The sequence below is a fragment of the Tursiops truncatus genome, chromosome 13 (genome assembly GCF_011762595.2).
Source record: "Tursiops truncatus isolate mTurTru1 chromosome 13, mTurTru1.mat.Y, whole genome shotgun sequence".
Lineage (NCBI taxonomy): Eukaryota > Metazoa > Chordata > Mammalia > Artiodactyla > Delphinidae > Tursiops > Tursiops truncatus.
This window is the reverse complement of record NC_047046.1, coordinates 70,399,723-70,420,394: the sequence shown is the minus strand read 5'-3', so window position 1 is coordinate 70,420,394 and position 20,672 is coordinate 70,399,723. Positions and strand designations below refer to the sequence as shown.

General features: G+C 40.9%; 1 long non-coding RNA gene across 1 annotated transcript in view; it reads right to left on the bottom strand.

Moving 5' to 3' along the window:
* Positions 1-20,672, bottom strand: part of LOC141276210 (uncharacterized) — a 164,597-nt gene that overhangs the window by 21,740 nt on the left and 122,185 nt on the right. Inside the window, exons 5-7 of the long non-coding RNA XR_012325422.1 lie at positions 9,765-9,875; positions 8,253-8,350; positions 7,997-8,050 (exon numbers count right to left, since the gene is read on the bottom strand). This is a non-coding gene — a long non-coding RNA (uncharacterized lncRNA). The remainder of the gene's footprint in view (positions 1-7,996; positions 8,051-8,252; positions 8,351-9,764; positions 9,876-20,672) is intronic.

Sequence of the window (20,672 nt, the reverse complement as noted above, 5' to 3'; positions counted from 1 at the left end):
GGAGGAAAGTAAGTCAGAGAGGGGGCCTGGGAGACCTCCTCAACATCTGGACACAGAACCAATCTGTATTTCCCGAGCTCACTAGTTCTCAATCTGAGTGTACATCAGAGTCACCTGTAAGGCTTCTTGAAACATACCACTGCCCTTTCCCCTACTCCACCAGCGATTCTGATTCAGGAGGTCTGAGAAAGTGCATTTCTGAGTTACCAGGATACACTGATGCCGCTGACCCAAAGACCACTATTTGAGAACCGCAGTGATTCTCCGCCCGGACTGCACATTAGCAACGCCTGGGGCGGGGCTTAGCTATCAGTGGCCTTCCCCTCACCAGACCTGTGAAATCAGAATCTCTGGGGAGCGGGCTGCTCTAGCCAGCCTTTCACAGAAAAAAATCCCACTGTTCTGGAACTATCTCTTTGCTTCACTGCCTCATCTCTTACAACTGAGATCCTTGAGATGTCCATGGTCTTGTTCTTTTTCTAGGAATGCATTTGGCAAATAGAAGGAGTTCAATAACTCTTTACTGAAAAAAAAATATTGTGGGTTGGGGTGAGGGGCAGGAAAACTCTGCAGAAATATGGCAACCAGGGGCCCATCCCTGCCTGAGATTGAGGCAAGAGATTACCTGAAAGGCACGGCAGACTTCATACGTGTTTATTTTGTCTTCTTTGAAAATATCATTGTGGTCTCAACATCTACGATTGTGATCATACAGGTAAACCTAATACACATTCTGTCCATGCTTCCCAAACCAAGGATCATACAATCAAATCAAATGCTTACAGAGTTGTGCAGGTAATACAAATGAGCAGAGTTGGACTGACTGCAACCAAATGGTCACGTCCTGTCTAGAGTTAGACTAAATCATTGTTAAGTGTTGAGTCAGAGTCCCCTAGTGTGTTATTTATATACCTTCCAGGGAAAACAAGAAAGTCAAAGTCATTGATTTCTCAAATATTTATTGAGCACCTTTAAATGCTTTTTTGAGTATTTATTCTTATTGAGCACCTATAAACACATGCACCAAGCATAGCACCAGGCTATGTACCAGGCTAAGTTCTATCGTTCTTTGCAAATCAATATGGTGGCCATCCCTCCACAGTGCTCACATGACACTAAGTCCACACCTTAACGCATGTCAGTTCTCTTATTGAAAGGGCATCTCCTAACCTTCCCACCAATCAGGCCGAGGCATCATTTAGAATCTGAACCAAAATGAATCTTCTCCAGAAATCTTTTCTTCCTGATTAGCCTGGTCCTTATCTGATTGCGTTTTTTCAGCATCTCCCTCAGTAATTAGTACTGGGCCCATGATTACTGCTTTGACTTATTGATGATTGGCCCCAAGATCCCCTCCTATTTATATGTATCCAATTTACCAGACCTTCCACATCTCTCCAATAGTACCTGGTACAGTACATTGTTGTTGCTCAATAAATGTTTCTTAATGGAGTGAACTGCAAGCTTGTTAGGTGTCCAGTCACTTTTCTTACTTGAATCATCAGGAATGAGTCAGTCAGAGAATACTTTTATGCTCTAGAAAGTGTTTGGAGTAGCTTTCTCTGGAAGCTCAAGGAAGACAGGTCTTTGAATTCTGGAAATCTTTCTGCTCCATTGGGAAATGGTCTCTTCAACCATGACTATTCCTTTTTTCGGGATTACTTCCCAAATGCATTCCATTTATGAATGTGTTCATTTTTCTATTTATTATTTATTCACTTTTAATGAGTGCGTTCATTTCTCTCAAATCCTTAGGATATTTTCCATAACGATCTGCATCTTCAAATGTGAACATTGTCTTTGACACAGACAGTGAATAATTTCTACGTAATTGATGGTTGGATATTTAACTTAAAATTACTTCCATAAAATCTGCAACATATTTCTTTTATTGGGTTCTGTCTATACTGACTGCTTTGGGCTAGGTCCACACCCTAAAATTCCAATGGGTGTGAGCCAAAGTTGCAGAGTTCTGTGGCTAATAATAACAATAATAATGAGCACATTTCAAAAGTGCTAATTACAAATGCAACTGAATTGTGTTCTCATTATAAACGCTACAGGTTTTCTGCCAGGTTGGTATTTCATGACAGTATGTTTTCAAACACCTGTTTACCTTTACTATCACTAGATATATTCAAAAAGAGAAACTTTTCAAAGTTGAGATGCATATTAAGTTTTATGTGTCTTTGTAAAATTTGGAATCTTTTACCCAGAGTCCTTTACTGCACAAATGGAAGCACAATGAGTAATTATCTATACCTTATGTAGACAAAGGGCACGGAAATTTCAAGAATCCTTTGTTTATCCAATAGAATCCAACAAGATTTTTCTTTTTCAGGAGGTGGGGGGATGTGCAGAAGAAAAAATAGAATTATCCTGGTAATTATCTTGCATCAAATCAAACTTTACTGAACGTAAATCTCTGCTCCGTGGGTGGGAAAGTAAGACTACAAAGGTGAGTAAGACACAACCCCCGCATACAATGTATTGAAGGAGATTTCACTGGACGCAAATATCATAAGGTGGTAAAGTCCTTGGAGAAGGAAGGTGAAACCAAGAAGGAAAGACTGAGTGTGGACTTGAAAATACCAAACAGAGGCCTTAGGGTTAGGATAGGATGGGATTTTGCTTCTTAATTCAGGTCTAGTAATGTGGTGACAGAATCTTCCTTGGATTAGGAGGCATGAAAACATATTGCTGATGGGCAGCCTTTCAACCTAGCTCCACATGTAGTCAATGTCAGAGATGCTTGCAGAAGACAGAAGACCAGGGCTTGTTTTTTAAAAACCCCATCTCAGAAGTATGGGGGATCCATTAGACAGTGGTTCTAATTCCTGATTATACATTAGAATCACCTGGGGAGTTTTTAAGGCATACCAATGCCCCACCCCAGGGAAGGGAATCCTCACGGCGGGGGCGTTGGGGGGGGATTGTGTGAAGACCAGGCGGAGTGTTTTTTAAAAGCTGCCCAGGTGATTCTGCTGTGAGTAAATGTTGAGAGTTACTGTGTCAAGGAATGGGAAGATGTTATTAGATTTAGTCAGCACCTTCATAGTTCTTTATTTTTGCCAGTGCTTTGACAACAATTTTTTTGAGTGTCTGTGTGACTCATACGCAGGAGACCAGGATGGAGGTCAGTGTTTCACTACCGGAGTACCCTATCTTTACTCAGTTTCTGGTTATTTGGCTTTTAAAAAGCAGATCAAGCTTGTAGGAGCTCCAAGGACTTAAAGATGGGACAATTTGAGGATCATAAATCATAATGACTACAATGAGTTGAAACTTATCAGATATATGAAAACTTATGAGTTCATAATGATACTTCAAAAATAAACAACAGGGCTTTCCTGGTGGCGCAGTGGTTGAGAGTCCACCTGCCGATGCAGGGGACACGGGTTCGTGCCCCGGTCTGGGAAGATCCCACATGCCGCAGAGCGGCTGGGCCCGTGAGCCATGGCTGCTGAGCCTGCATGTCTGCAGCCTGTGCTCCGCAACGGGAGAGGCCACGGCAGTGAGAGGCCCGCGTACCACAAAAATAAATAAATGAACAACAAAAAAATCGTTGATGACCATGGAGGTTGCTAGGGTACCAACTCATTTTTCTGAAAACGTATAAATTAAGCAAAAATCTCGAGCATCTCTTCTGTCTTTCCCTACTTGAAAGAGAACTTGGGCTAGACAAATAGATGAGGAAAACAGTTCTTCTCTGTATAAAAAAATCATGTGGACTAAATGGAGAAAACAATGACAGAATTAGAAAATCACCATTTTCCACTCCATAATGAAATAGGGATCTAGGCAACAGTAATCAATGGCCGCTGAAATTATTATTGGAAAGTTGAGGGGGAGCTTTACAATGGATGGATTAGGCAGATGACAGGTGTATTAGTTTCCTGTGGCTGCTGTGATAAATTATCACAGACTCAGGGCCTTAAAACAACAGTAACTTATTCTCTCATCGCTATGGAGGCCAGAAGTCCAAAGTCAGTTTCATTGGCTGGAAACAAGGTGTGACAGGGCTGCACTCCCTCTGGAGGCTTTAGAGGGAGAATCTGTTCCTTGCCTCTTTTGTTTTCTGGTGGTTCCCAGTATCCCTTGGTTTGTGGTCGCATCACTCTAACCTCTGCCTCCTTAGTCACACTGCTTCCTCCTCTTCTGTGTATGAAAGCTCATCTCTGCTTCCCTCTTACAAAGGCACATGTGACTGCATTTGTATCTCAGCAAGAAAATCCAGGATCCTTATCTAAAGATCCTTAACTGAGTCACATCTACAGAGAATTGCCCCCCCCTTTTTTGGTGCCACATACGATAACATTCATAGGTTCCAGGGATTGAGACAGAGATATCTTTTAGGGGACTCTTTTTCAGCCTATCACAACACTGAACCATCAATCAATCTTAATATTAAGCAAAATGGGATAAATACATTATTCTTACCCTACTCCTCCCCCACCTCCAAATGACTCAATTTAATCAAGAATCTATCTCTAACTATTGATTTATAGGGGATGGGGGAACATATTATATGACACCAAAAGGATATAATCAGTCAAATCCAGCAATTCTTCAAGACAAAAGACTCAATTCTCAATTTCTATAATAAGCACGCCAAACAAAGGAGGGAAATAATTACACATCAAAAGAGATGTAAGAGCATATTAACCATATGTAATCTCCACCAAATCTTGTTTGAATTCTGAATTGAGCAAAACAACTATAAAAAAGGGCATATTTGAGACAATCAGGAAAAACTGAACACAAATTGATGATATGGAGGAATTGTGGGGGGTTTTTTTGGGGGGCATCTGATAATATTGTGGTTGTGTTAAAAGAGAAAAGTTAGATACGCCTACTGAAATAAGTGAAGTGATATGTCTAGAATTAGCTTTAAAATACTGCAGCAACAAATAAATAAACAACAAATTAAAAACAAATAAACAATTTAAAAAAGGAATGGGATACAGAGTGAAGTAAGTCAGAAAGAGAAAAACAAATACCATATGCTAGCACATATATATGGAATCTAAAAAAAAAAAAAAATGGTCATGAAGAACCTAGGGGCAAGACGGGAATAAAGACGCAGACCTACTAGAGAATGGATTTGAGGATACAGGAGGGGAAGTGTAAGCTGGAACGAAGTGAGAGAGTGGCATGGACATATACACACTACCAAATGTAAAACAGATAGCTAGTGGGAAGCAGCCACATAGCACGGGGAGATCAGCTCGGTGCTTTGTGACCACCTAGAGGGGTGGGATAGGGAGGGTGGAAGGGAGACGCAAGAGGGAAGAGATATGGGGATATATGTATACGTATAGCTGATTCACTTTGTTATAAAGCAGAAACTAACACACCATTGTAAAGCAATTATACTCCAATAAAAATGTTAAAAAAAAAAAAGGAATGGGAAGGGAAAAGATAAAATAAGAACAGCAGATGTTAATTGTTGAACCATTAAAGCAGCCTTTCTATTTTTATGCATATTTGAAAATTTCCAGAATAATAAGTTTACATTATGTATGTGTGTGTGTGTGTGTGTGTGTGTGTGTGTGTGTGTCATACATATGAGAGTGCAGCATGTCCCCAGTAAGACCAGGTTTAACTGACCATCCTCATGTCTGGCCTCACTGCCTGGAGGAAAGTTCTATGGAGTGGTAACATCCACTTCACCTCTTAGGGCTGTTGTGAGGTAGCAGAGAACTAGATAAGAACAAAGGGCACACAGAAGCTATTCCTGAACCTTCAGTCTGTAGCTTGGCTTTTATAGAAAGATATCCGCCTGGGAACTCATTGATAAGCACTAAAAGTTCTGTAAGAGCTTGCGGTCTGTTCACAGATAGCATTCATCACCTCCCCGAATCCTCCAGGATTTGTGTCACTGAGGTAACTCCAAATTAGAATGGGAAAGAGTAGAGTGTGTAAACACAGAAGGCACAGAACAGCCAAAAGGAAGAAGCAACCCAAATGTCCATCAAGAAATGAATGGCTAAAACCAAACAACCAGGAACTATCACCACCAGCATCACAACAATAAAAGTTAAGGTCAAATATTTAGAAAATATAAAGAGGTTTAGTTATTAGAAAAGAGATGAATGGCTAAACAAATTGTGATATATTCACACAATGGAATATTATTCAGTCATATAAGGAATGGAGTGCTGATATATACTATGATATGGACAAACCGTGGAAACATGATGCTAAGTGAAAGAAGCCAGACACTAAGAGTCCCACATTGCATGACTCCATGTGTATAAAAAATCCAGAATAGGTAAATCTACAGTGAGAGAGAGCAGATTAGTGATCTTTAGCTGAGTGGAGTGGCTGTTTAATGTGTGAGGGGTTTCCTTTTAGGATAATGAAAATGCTTTGGAGCTGGAAGGAGGTGATGGTCACACAACAATGTGAGTGTGCTGAATGTCACTGAACTGTTCACTTTGAAATGGTTTGTTTTATGTTAGTCCAATAAGGTGTTATTTTAAAAAAAATTAAGCAGAAAAATAACGCGATTAGGTTTGTTCTTAAAAAGAGTAACCCTAGGAGCTATGTAAGAACAGATTAAAGATGGACAAGATTAAAGCAGAAGGAATACGGAAAAGCATGAGTGTTGGGCAAGATGGATTCAACTGCTTCTCTCCCTTAAAACTTACATCCTGAAGCAAGCCCAAAGAAGCCACCCTTAGTGTCTCAACTCTGAAACCCATCTCGTCCCTTTTTGGTATTCCAATGCTTCCGAGCATCACATAGGCTCCCAAGCTTCTAGAAGAGTTCCAGGAGTTGAAGTGTTAATATCCAACATACAGCATATTTTCAGCAAGCATGAAAGATATGATCTTAATATCCTCCTGTTTCCCGATCCTTTGAGAGCCTTATCCAAGAAGAAGGAGAAAGTGTCTACAAAGTAGACAGTGTTTGGGCTTCTGGGTCCCTTGGACCTGAATTTGAATCTGAGCATTGTGTGATGTTCTCCTATAAAACAGGTTGTGTGAGGATTACATGAAAGGACAAGTGCCCAGAATACAGTGGGCACACATAAATATTTTTCATTAGTGTACTGAAGTATTCACTTGAACCTAAACTGGGATTCAGACGTGATTGTACATATAGAGTGAAATGTTGAGTAAGATTATCCTCAGGGGAGACTGAAGGTCTCTAGGAAAATCATGTATTCTAAGGTAAGAATGAGGTCAGAACAATGCATTAGATTCCAGTAAAAAAAATAATAATTATAAAGTAAAGAGTTTCATATTGCAGGAAGAAATGATTTTAAGTCACTCAAATCTATTTTAAAATCAATCTCATGAACTCACTCCTTGGTTATGGGTGAGGGGAGGCCATAAATAAAACTGAAATAGCTGCTTTGCTAAAAATCAAAAACAAGCAAACGATAGTACTGTGTTGATACCCTGAAAACCAGGGGACGACTTTCAAAGCATTTATAATATCAAGCAAGGGTATCACCCAGTCAGAACAGATGCCAGCCATGAACAGCCATGAATTGTGAGGAGCTCAAGGTCATTACCACCAAAAGATACCGTAAAAGGTGAAGAAAAGGCATCCCCTCCATTTGCTGACAGTCACAGGGACCCAGAGCACAGCAGATGCTCACTTCCGTGTGGTTCCCTCTGCAGCCCCGGTGAGAGGCAGCGTCGAGGTTGTGTTGGTTGGCGCCATGGCGTGCCTCCATCGCTGGCTGCCACTCCTCTTTGAGCAACTTGGGAGACACACCTTACAAACTAATTCATACCATTTGCTCCAAATGAAGACCAAGATTTGGGGTTTAGGATGAAGGATTTTTAAATTGTTAAATTGCAAGGAAGGGTTTTTTTCTTCTCTTAAAACTAAATGATTTAAATTGAATGCATGCAATAGCTGCATTCTCAGACGATGTCATTAGTGAAGATGCGTAACTCTGCAACAGTCGAGCTGCTTTTAAAGGTAAACCCAGAAATGAATACTGAATTTAAAAATCCAACTGTTTGCTTTCACTTACAATTTCAAATTAAGATACTGGATAGGATCTTCCATCCATGAGTCAAAGGTAATCCTAAAAGAAGGCAGACAAAAGACCTCATACTCCGGTGTAATCCCTTTTCCAACCCAACATCCTAAGACACTCATACGGGTTGGCACTGAATTTAAGCTCCAAATCACTCAAATCAAAAAGAGCTATTCTCAGTCTGTCATCAGGAAGCAAGCTCTCCAAGGTGTATTTTTATCCCAGCCTCATCTAAGTTATGACAACTCACCTGGTTCGTTTCTGCCATTTGAGTAGAGAGAGGCATCAAAGTGACAGGACATCACTCTCTGTGTTCCGTGTGAGGTGTGATGGAGAAGAAAAACAAACCTGGGGGAACAGATGTCAAAGGGTTTCCAAGACATCTTCAGATTGGAGAGATACAGGGCACTATTTAGGCTTTTTCTTACCCAGGGCTCTTCTGAAGTTGAAACTCCTGCCTCTTCTATAGGCACTTATTTATTTATTTGCCTGATGGTTTATTTATTAACTTTACCGCTTTGATCCTGCCTCATCTCTCTACCCTTAGGGCTCCTGAAACGTGCAGCCCTAAAATGCTGTGCTCCTGGTCATTGTCTCGAACCCTGGATTTCTGCACTGAGCACACTCTTCCCATTGCTGAATCAGATTAATACTGGGCTAACGTGCCTTTCTGGAGACCCAGATCCTTAGGCCACACTGATTTTCCACATTGGAAAATGGTGGAATCTAGTGATTGCTTAATTGAAATAGATTAGATAGATACAGGTATAGATACGAATATATAATATATAGTCATGAAATATACTAGCTATACCTATATATGTATATGTTATATCTATATAATATCTCTATGTATATTATATATAGAGAGATGTTACAGCTATCAGGGACCTTCTAATCTACACATTAGATGACTGTCAAATCTAGCCGTCCACCTAATTTCCAGATGAAGTTTTTTTTTCAGCATGCGGGCCTCTCACTGTTGTGGCCTCTCCCGTTGTGGAGCACAGGCTCCGGACGCGCAGGCTCAGCGGCCATGGCTCACGGCCTAGCCGCTCCGCGGCATGTGGGATCTTCCCGGACCGGGGCACGAACCTGTGTCCCCTGCATCGGCAGGTGGACTCTCAACCACTGCGCCACCAGGGAAGCCCCAGATGAAGTATATTTTTGCTGTCACTGCTGGGATTATTTTCATGACTTTAGATTTCCTGTAATTGCACATGCATTTCAACTTTTTCCATTTTATTTTCTGCTTTCTTACCATACTTTTTCTAGGATCCTTTTTTACTCCTTTTCTAACTTCTTTTGGAGTGATGGAGTTTCCTTTATTCTCATATTTTCCTCTACTGGTTTGGAAGATAGATGTTTCTATTATTTTAGTTATTATTCTTAAATTTTTAACATGAGTCCTGACCTAATAGGGTCTAAGGTTAATCGATGTTTCTATTCTGCTCTCCTATGGCATGAGCCTTAGAATATTGTACTTTAGCTCTGATCATCCCCTTCCCCTTCCCACTGTACATGCTACTTTGTCCGATATTCAGTTCTACCTTATTTTCAGATCCTACCAAATTATTCATCTTTATTACCATTGCTGTTTTACATAATCATTTCTTGCTTATATAAACTCACTTATTTACCAGTTTCTTTGCTCACCATCTTGCATCTCCTTCCTTTGGAGTTTAGATCCCTATTTCCTGAGTCACATCTTTATTCTGTGCATCCAGCATGGGTCTGATAGTGTCAAGCACTCAGTTTTTACCTGATAATCTGTTTCACTCTTATTCATGAGTGATAGCGTAGCTGGGTACAAAATCGACAGGTTTGCAGTGACTCCCGTCGGTGCTTTGAAGCCACTGTCTTCCTCATTCTCCTGTTAATGAGAAGGTTACAGTCAGTGTGATTGTTCTGTTAGAGGTGATTTGTCTTTTCTCTCTTGTTACTCTTAAGATTTTCCGCTGGTCTTTGGCATTTTTATAAGCTGTGTCCAGCTATTGCCTAATCCCACTTGGGCCTCCTAAAGGTTTCATATCTTTCATCAAATCTGCAAGATTCTAAGCCTCATCTCTTCACATGCTTCCTCTGCCCCATTTTATCCTCTCTTTCTGGCACTCTCCTTAGAGCACTCTTTCTCTCCTTTTAAAAATATTTTTCTTGTCCTAATCTCTCCAAGCTACAGTTTGGGAACATCTTTACTGAACTGTTAAGATCCCTTGGTTAAACTATCTGCTGTGCTTTTCACATCAATATGTATATGTTTCCATTTTAGAAATTCAATTTCTTTTCAAAGCTTCCCATTCTTTATTCATACTGTTTTATGCTATTCTGATTTATTTCTTTCCTTAATCACTTTAAACATATTTTAGAATCTCCCTCTAACAGTCTATTACTTGAAGTTCTTTGGGTTCTAATCCTTTTATTTGGCATGTGTGCTATCACCCATTGTGGATTATTTCCTCCTGTGTTTCATAACTGTGGGTTGGGCATGCATCTTCGGCTCCCCTGCAACCCATCCCACCCCAGGATAACAGTGATGTCATGCTCAGGTCTTTAGTACTTCTTGTTTGGGCTGAAGTTTCTCTCACTCTCCTTACTTCTCTAAAACCTCAGCTGTGTATTTAGAAACATGTTTATCAATTTTTTGTCCACCTTTCTGGGGTATTTTTTTTCCCATTTCTTTTTGTATTTTATTTTACTTTTTCTTTAACATCTTTATTGGGGTAGTTGCTTTACAATGTTGTGTTGGTTTCTGCTGTATAACAAAGTGAATCAGCTACATGTATGCATATATCCCCATATCTCCTCCCTCTTGCATCTCTTCGTAGTGGGGTAGATGGGGTCTTTTTTTAGCAAGAATTTCTTCACGTTATCTAATCCAACTGTTGCCAGAAGCAGATGTCACATTCCCAAGAATTAAAATGACAAGGACAGGAAGACATGATCTAGGATGAAATTAACTAAGGAACTAACTAGAATACACACATCGTTGGCCCTTCCCAGAACTCTTTGTCTGGCTTACTTGTATTCATTCTTCAAGCCTCCACCTAGACAGTAAGAAAACAGGTCAGTTCTTGTTTCTATTCCCACTACTCCGTCTACTTCTCCTGTCATAACTCTCACCATGCTTTACCAGAATCATTTGTCTCCTGTCTTTCCAAGGAGGAAGGGAGACCGAAAAGGAACAAACATAAAAATGTTTTTGTGAATAACACACACAAGTGATGATAAACACTATGGGGAAAAATAAAGCCTGGTGAGGAGATGGAGAGTGATGGAATGAGATGAGCTCTGGCAACTTGACCAGAGACCTGAGCGAGATGAGGGAGCAAAGCAGGGGGGTATCTGGGCAGGGGTTAGGGGAGCAAAGCCCCCTTCAGTGATGCAGGCACTGTGTTTGGGAAGAAGTCAGTGAGGGGGAGGGGTGGGCAACAGGGACGAGGAGAAGCCAGGAAGGACAGCACAGGAAGGACTTGGAGTTCTCTTATGAGTGAGGTTCGATGCCCCGGAAGGTTTTGCGTGATCTGGCTTACATTTCAGAAGACTACCGCTGATGAATCATGAGTAACAGGAGTGGAAACAGGGAGACCCAATTAGGAAACTGATGCAATTGTTTAGGCAAATAAAGGATGGTGGCTTGAGTAGAACAACAACTGCAGGAGTGGTGAGAAGTGATTGGATTCTGGATTAACTTTAAGCGCAGAGTCCAGTGGATTTGCTGACTGCATCACTCTAGCTTTGTATTTGTAGATTGACTGAATGAAGTTGTGAATAAGTGAATGAATGCATTACGTCCAGGTCCTCTTTGACACCATTTACATTGTTGAAATGGAAATCGTATGTTTTGCTGGTGCGGTTAAAATGGGCCTAAGTTAAATATTGTTACCCATGCTTTCTAAGTACTAGATCTCCTGCTTTCTGGCCCAGCACTTTTATTTACTTGTTTGTTTGTTTATTATTTTTACAGATTTTAGATCTGTTGTCCATCCTCTGCTAGAATTTGGAATTGCTCTATGTCAGCTCTCTGACTGACACTCAAGTAGGCCATTGGTAAATTTGCCTCAGTCACACATTTGTTCTGAAATCCTTATTTATGTTTTCAAGAAAAATGTATTTGGCCAAACAAACATTTTGGTTTCAGAATGAACACTGCACAGTTCTCATTTTATTGTCAATTTGTTTCAGGATGATGTTCAACAGGGTTGACTGGTAAAGTTCACTGCTCAATAAAAGATATCAAGACACATCTTCCAAATGACTGGCCTTTCAAAACAATTGGGTGACTATTTAAATGTTACCACGGACATACCTACTATAGCTTTTAACAGATTTCAATGACATTTAACAGTGACAGAGATAAATGTCTTAAATGAATCTGTAAATTCATTGATAATTTTCTAATCAATCCTACTTTTATTAAATTATCTTTTGAAACTTTAATTAAAATTTTAATTAATGCCATTTATGAACCACAATAATGTCCTCTAATTATGGGATTATACCAAGCGAAGTCTGCTGTTCACACAACTCCTGGTTAAGATGCCCCACATCACCAAGGATACATTATCTTTTCTCTATGATGTGCATCACATAGAAAAGTGCCCTTGTGATTAGTGCTCTTTATGCTTCACATAGTACATTAGCAGAATCTCAAGTGCTGACGCTACAATAAGTGTACGGCTCTAGAAGCCGTGCCAAGCAAATCAGTGCCAAACGTGCCTGGCTTTCATGGTGGCAACTTCAGAGAAGACACAAGTTAGTTAAAGGATGCTATTCAGAGGAAAACGTCAAAACTCACAACATCTTGGGTCGGAAGGAACTTGAAAGACTGTCTGTTTCCAACCCTCCATCCACCTTAGACTTTACTTGATTTGTAATGGCAAGTCCTTTTGCTACACCAATCTTAATAACACGTTTTGATTCCGGTCTGCTGGACTCTGCACTGGGGTGAATCTGGAGACAGTTAAGCAGAATCTACCCATCTCTAGGTTTTCCACAGGTTGCCTGCATTTGGCCCTCGGCTCCCCCAACAAAGCCAAACAAGACCTCTAAGACTTCATCTCACTTCAGAAGAACATTAAGGATAGGGTGCAGGTTTTGTGCTGCACTCAGTCTAGGTTGGAGAGGTAGGGCAAGGATGGCGAGACCATCTCTAGCATACATTAACAGACCCCTTCTTCCAGGATCACGCCCCGTGAAAGCCAATGAGTCTTCTGCTCTGTCCTTGAGAGAAATGGAGTGGCCTCGGCCACAGCCCATTTTCTTCCCTGTGCAAAACATTCTACCACTCCGGTACCCTGAACAGAGTTCTGAAGCTTGTTTTCTCTCTCCCTCCTTCTATCCACCCTGCATTACTGTGTTGCCGCTTACCACTTCACAGCAGTTAACTTTCCATCCAGAGGAAGCTTGCCCTAAACCAGGCTGTCATTCGTAACAATAATCACTGTGTCAGCCTTTGGTTAATGATCCTAGTAGCTAACCTTCATTCCATGCTAATCAGAGCATGATATTACATCACTGAATTTCACGGTACCCCATGAGGTAGGTGGCACTGATATCCCCTTTCTACAGATGAAGGCGTGGAGATTCACCGAGTTTGAGACTCGTCCAAGTTCCTACCACCGGTCAGCTCTGGAGCCAGAATTCAAATCAGGTGTCTGATTCCTACTGCAGTTATTTAACCCCAAATGAAGCCACATTTGATTGCCCCAGGACAACGGCGATGGTTACACTGAGAGCACGCGCACCTGCCCACACACCTGGCGCAAGTTCTTGGAATTCCAGACACCCCTTAAAGCACAGGCCTATGTCAACAAGAGTGTTCTAGAGGAGCTGAGGTTATCTGGGAATCTGGCTGCCAGCATTTGTGCTCTGATCTGCCCTGCTCCGTGCAACAACATAGACCCGACTTTCTTGAGGCCGCCAGCAGCACAGGGCGGCCAAGACTAACAAGTGTAGGCACTGTGCAGGGTACGGGGGTGCATGAATAGCACCATTCTTTGCTGGCCAACACTGGCCCCATTGTTTCAGGCAATGAATAGAGCTGTGTGGGAAAAAAAAATTCACACACGAAGCAAAAAGCAGCAAAATTTGTCTCTTTGTGATGGTTTCAAGGCCGGGTGAAAAAGTCATTCTTCACCTGGTGCTCTTTTACATTTTCTTTCACAGACAGAAAGCCCTTTCTGGCAAGGGGAGAGGCTTTCTCTAAAAAATTAAAAAGTTACAGGTCACAGTGCAGGTGAGAGCACCAGGAATCGACCTCGAAGCTGAACTGCGTTCATTCATTCCAACGTGAGCGGGAGGGAGAGGGATGGGGCGTCATTTGGACTTAGCGTAGTTGAGCTGCTTTCCCACAATCATCTTGATCTATTCAAGACGGGCAGGTTTTGCCTGCATGTTCCTCGATGACAGAGGGAAAGCTAAGCACAGGGCATTAACTACTGTATACGATCAGCCTCTCATTTCAAGGTAAATAGTTGCCAGGCTTCTAGTTTCCTTCCAGGGGTAGAGGCTCAGTGGGTCCCAGAACCACTTCTGGGGTTGCCTTGCTGGGCTGCAGTAATGACAACCAAGGGGCCTATTCCTATCTCTCTGTCCCGTGAGCACTGTTAGATGAAATCAGAGTCCCACGAACCACTACATTAATTTAACTTCTACATGTGGAAAATGGATTCCTGTCTTAAGATCAGGCACTAACATAATTCTCTACAGGCTGGTGTCTTCTCTGAGAATCGCCTTCTCATCCTCAAACTATCTGTCAAATCACCACTGCAAATAGATATCCTGTGATACAAATAATCCTTAATAGAGTGCTGAATAAATGATTATTTTTTTCTACCCTGGTGTCATACAGTTTGGTGAATTCAGTTGCCCCAAAATTGATATCCCTATTTTTGTAAAACTTTCAGAAGCAGCCTAATACAGTGACAAAAGCATGCCTGGGCTTCAGATGCCAACTGATTGAAATCCTGGCCTATGGAGTATCTTCGAAGGGTGACTGTGCTGGGTTGTCCTGGAAAGACCTCATTGATACCTGATGTCCTGGCATAACTGTGACTATTACCTTCTTTCACTCGAAAGTGTGTCCTGTTTAACTGCTAGATGCTAAGGTCACCCTCTGGTTATGTCACTTTAGGCAAGCAACTTAACTTCAGTCAGCCTTGCTTTCCTCATTTATTAAATTAAAACAATACCGTCTACCTCTGAGGATTAGTGTTAGTGTTAGCGAGAATATACGTGTATATCCCTGATCATTGTCAAGGCATAGCAGGGACTCAGTAAAGGGTGGCTATAGTTACTATTTCCTCTGGAGAAAGTGCTGTAGTAAAGTTAAAAAAAAAAAAAAGGTAAAAAAGTAAAAGTAACAAAAAAAAATTGAGGGAATGACATTGAGTCATCAAGGTTTTATTTTGCCAAGTAAGACTTAAGAGGAAACTATATGTCATCAATTACACACATCTTTTCATGAAAGACGGGTTATTTTAAAAGCTGAAAATGGAGGAAAGAAAATCTTAGAATAAAAGACAGTCCATTTAACTTAAGGTACTTATGATTATTTTTAAAAACACAATATCTTTTGAAGGGGATGAGAATACGTTGGTCCAAAATATGCTACTTTGGCATAGGATTATTTTGAGCTGAAGGCAATTGAGAATCAACAGATCCAGGAAAAATTCTCTGCCTTTACCTTCTCTGCCTAAAAAGAAGGAATACATTTTCTTGTGAGGAAGATCCCCTCCACCCCAACCAAGGAGAAAAGAAAGGTTCATCATTGAAGACGGGGAGTCAACAGCAAGACAAGTTTGCATCAACAGACCTTACTTTAAAGTCAAACAGACTTTAACTTCCATTACGGTTCCCCCAGATATTTCCTAGCCACTTCCCCACAGCTTATTGTCCCTAGAAGCCCAAACTTTCTTTATTTTTGTTAAGAAGGTATATAAGCCCTTGGGTCCAATTGCTTCTTTAGTTTCACTTCTTTTCTGTGAACTCTCATGCACATAAATAGTAATATAAATTATGTGCCTGTTCTCCTGTGAAACTGTCTTTTGTAGTTTAATTCACAGGTCCCCACTTACTCAATCTAAGAGGGTAGAGGAGAAGTTTTTCCTCCTGACACTTCCTTATCTCTGTAGGCAGCAGCCCTGTGAATGCTCAAAGACTCATAATGGTCCAAAGTCAGAAAGCTGGGGAAACAGGTAAAGCCGGGCAATCTGTCCTGTTCTGCATCCTGACCATCCAGTGTCATCTCACTCCCATGCTTCCCAAACGTTATTTCCAACATTCGGCAGCTTCATGATATTAAGCATTCTTCACTCTTTCAGCCCAGTGCTCAGCAGGCTATGGGTGCATTAAAAATATGCGGCTGGGGCTTCCCTGGTGGCGCAGTGGTTGGGAGTCCGCCTGCCGATGCAGGGGACGCGGGTTCGTGCCCCGGTCTGGGAAGATCCCACATGCCGTGGAGCAGCTGGGCCCGTGAGCCATGGCCGCTGAGCCTGCGCGTCCGGAGCCTGTGCTCCACAACGGGAGAGGCCACAGCAGTGAGAGGCCCGCGTACTGCGGAAAAAAAAAAAAAAATGTGGCTGATTTCCAACTTCATGTCTTCTTAGGTAAAACTTTTTATTTTACCAGCTTACTTACACATGGTTGTTACTCCAATTCACCTGTGTGTTTTTCTGTAGGTTTTGGACGTTAATGGATATCCCAATCAATATAGGAAAAATTTAGGTGATTCAATACAGAAATGAAAAGAGGCTTTGCATCATGCCTATAAAGAAAGTAGCTGTCGTGCTTCACGTATTCATCTTCAGCAGTTTGCGCATCATATGGCTTAGTTTGGCTTTCAATCTGTACATAATTCAGAAGCAAAAACTCTTTTTTTTTTCCTTTAGCTTTCTAAAACATTCACCTTTGATAAAAAGTTGGGGAAAATTGACCCAACCATCGTACATGGCTTCAAGAAAGGAATGAGGACATCTCCAAGAGGTCTCCCCACCTCCATTCCATTTTTTCTCTGAATGCCAGTTAATACCTACGACGACTTTCCCAGCATTTAACCCAACAATGCTTTTAAAGATTTAATATTACCTTCTTTTCCCTCAAATGATATTTGCATAAGCCATAATTAAGTTTTTGGAGTCTTATTGAAAAAAAAAAAACCCTATTGAAAGAGATAAAGCAGTGAGGCAAACACTGTAAATTGGAGTAGCTAATCACACAAAACTGATAATAGCTTCCAAACTGTAAAGTCAAAGTTTACTTATATTTCCTGAATATTATGACTATTAATATTTTAAGATCTATTTATACTAAGATATATCTTTGCTTTCTAATTTGCTCTTTCATTCAAAATGTTCTTTAACAAGGAAAATCTTGTAACCCAATATCATAATCAAGCTACTGAACTTTTAAACTGAATCCAGGTTCTTTTTAAGCACCTCATTTTCAAACATCAGGAGATGAAAAAGCACTTATTCTAAGATGCAAATTTTTAATTGTTTAGGAAAGTCGAAGCTTCTTTGGACCTGAAATACCAATATGAAATGTCCTTCAACAAATATGAATCTTTTGAAAAGATGCAAATTCATCATTATGGCTTTAACTCTACCATTAATTTTCTATTTAATACAAAATATTACATTTCATTATGGTACCATCTTACATCTTGCTTTATCGAAGTCCTCAGCAACTTAAAAATTCTTTAAGGAATGGAAATGTGTAATTTGAGCTGTGCCTAAAAGAGAACTCACCCAAGTCTGTAACCACACAATTCCTGTCACATGAGGTTGACAAGCAAATGACAAGAAAACTGTACATTTCAGCAACATTTATTTTGATCAGTCCTCTGTGACCGGAATGTGTTCTGCAGGGCTTCACAATGTTCATTAGATAATTTAAATCAGAAGGGTAGGAGGGGTGGGCAAGTGACCAGGATACACCTAAAACACGTAAATAATGAAGGAAAACCGTAGCAGTTGAGGCAAGATGACTGCCCTTGGACTTGGTCCCATTAAAGTCTTCCTAAAACAATATTTTCTCAGAAATTTGGACAAAAACTTGCAATAGTGGCTTCTTTTTGAAGGTGACAGTTGTTTCCAGTATTTTATACAACCAAAGGATAAAATGACAGAAACTTTAAATTAAACCTTAGCATGCTACCAAACTAAAGCTTTTTGTGCAGAGCTAGTCTGGGAATAGCCCTGCAGACATTTCTTTCCTTGCCCCCCACCCTTTTTTCTCAACTTAACAAATGTTTGCTTTCAATTTGTTTTTGACAATGGAATTTAATAAACTCTTTTACCTAGTTAAGATTTATGAAAAGTGTTTCTCCCCCCACTTATCTCATTTAGAGAATATATAATTTGCACAATGGTAAGACAGGGGCATTTTCATTCTTGCCTTTCAAGCACTTCCATTCCAATTTTCATGGTAATAGTAAGTGCACTTAACAACAATGGTCCATTGATCCAGCGTGTCTCCTACCTGCCCTGGAGCAACTGGGAAATTGTTAACCATAGAAGCTACAAAACAGATAAGGGAATCGACCATTAGTGTAAAAGCCTGCCTATAATGGTTTCGATAATAATTAATATGCAGGATAGCTAGTCCTGTCACACACCATTTCAGACTAGAATTGCATCTGTCAGTCCAAATCCTGACTCCATTCGGGGCATCTAGCACTGAATCTAGTTAGACAGCTAACTGAATTAAAACAAAAATCTACAGATGCATGATAAATGCACAGGATGCTGTGTCACACATGAATGACTCCTGTACAGGCCAAATGACAGATGTATTTCCGCGACTCCAGGCCAGGCTCCAGCTCAAACCACTCTTCATTTATCAATAATTGGGCCTTAATTTCATTTGGCAGTGGTGGAGCAGCGTGCTCCGCTTCCTCTCCAATAGACGAACACTAATTAGACTTTTTTTTGGGGGGGGGGTTGGGGGGGCAGGAGCCAATCTTTTGATTTTATTTTAAATACGTAACGATAAGCAAACTTCGAGCTTGTCCTTCAGAAAGGAAGGGTCTGTTTCACCCGCAGCTCATTATGAGTGATAATCTATTGCAACGGGAACTCTTCAATTATTAGTGTTCCAATTTGATAAAGATGAGAAACACAGAAGAAGCCAAGTGGAAAAAGAAATAGGAGGATGGACTGAGCTTGTGCATCAAGTGTCTTGAAGCACTTGCTAACTCTTCTTACTCTTTGCTGAGTTTTACTTCGATTCTTAGGTCTGCGTTTGTGTTTGTGTTGTGTGTGTGTGTGCATGTGAGAGAGAGACAGAGATTCCCAAACATCTTACATGGAATGGCAATATAAGAGGGAAATTATAGAACAATTCTTGCAATTGTAAACAGAGAAAATTATTAGGATTATTTTTTCAGGTTATCATGTGAATTTTCAGACTAATTTTAATGTGCTTGCTTTTCTTTTAGGTGAATTCATTGTAATTGTTAGTAAAATGCCCGAGAGTTCCTAAAAGGGTTAGTGCTTTCCACTACCGTCCAAGAGGGAAAAACCTTTCCCCCAAAGGGTTTCCAATCATGTATATAAGAGAACACACCAAGTCCCTACTGTCTCATATAAACCAGCCCCAGAAGGACAAAAGATACATGGAAATATCTGTACACTGGCCACTTCCCCCCCGCCCCCGCCCCCTTATAGCTACATCACATCACGAGGATTAACATTCCTCTTGCAACGCCTACAGAGTCCAAGTGTTCATCATTCCCTTTTTTAAGCAGGGCAGATCATGGGCTCTGGCGTTCCCCCTGGTGGACTTTTCTCTATTGAAGGAGTTGTTGCTGGTTGCTCATTGGGATTGAAAATTGGCTGCGCTTTTCAGATTCTCTTGAGCTTCTTGCCTCTCCTTCCAAACGCCACCCCACAATGAGTGACAAATGGGGGCCCTGCTTCTCCCTCAACTTCCAAGCATGAGCTTCTTGTCAGCAGGGAGCCCTATTGATCCACTCTTGAGATTTTGCTCTTCCCTGCCACTCAGACACTCTTCAACATCACGTTTACTATTCTTCGCTGGCATAGGTGACGGCGGCGATGCTGTCCTGAGGACTGATTGCTATGCCCAGATGATCTGTTGAAGTTGGCTGCCTGATCCAACATACAGCATAATTGAAGAGAACGAGGAACAGAATCCACTCCTGTTTCACCCCAGTAACTATGCCAAATTCAACAGAGAGCCCTCCATATGGTCTAACACAAGTGAGGTAATGTAGATCTTATGCCATAATAAATGAAGTCTCATAGGTTTCAATGGCTCATAGTAGCTCTCAGGAATCTTTCCTAGCAACTCATGGGAAACTGAGCAGCATGCCATAAACGGGAAAGCCATAAATAACGTTGCAACTCAGCCACCAGGGGTGTGGTGAAATGCTGTGCTTGCATTATCCACTGTAAACACTGACAGACATGGTAGCACGTCTGCCATTTTGTAAGCAGGCTCCCCTGCAGAACGCAGGGGCACTGAAGGATTGGCATCGTACTTGGGAAAGATCCGAAAGCTTACGGAATTGCGAGGACTAATCTCTAGAAAATGTGCTATTTGTAATTCCAGAGTAACAAGATTCTTAAAGACTGTTGGTACTTGTACTTCTAGGAGATATTCAGTGAGGAAGAGAAAATAGAGTGTTCGTATGGTATATTGTATTATT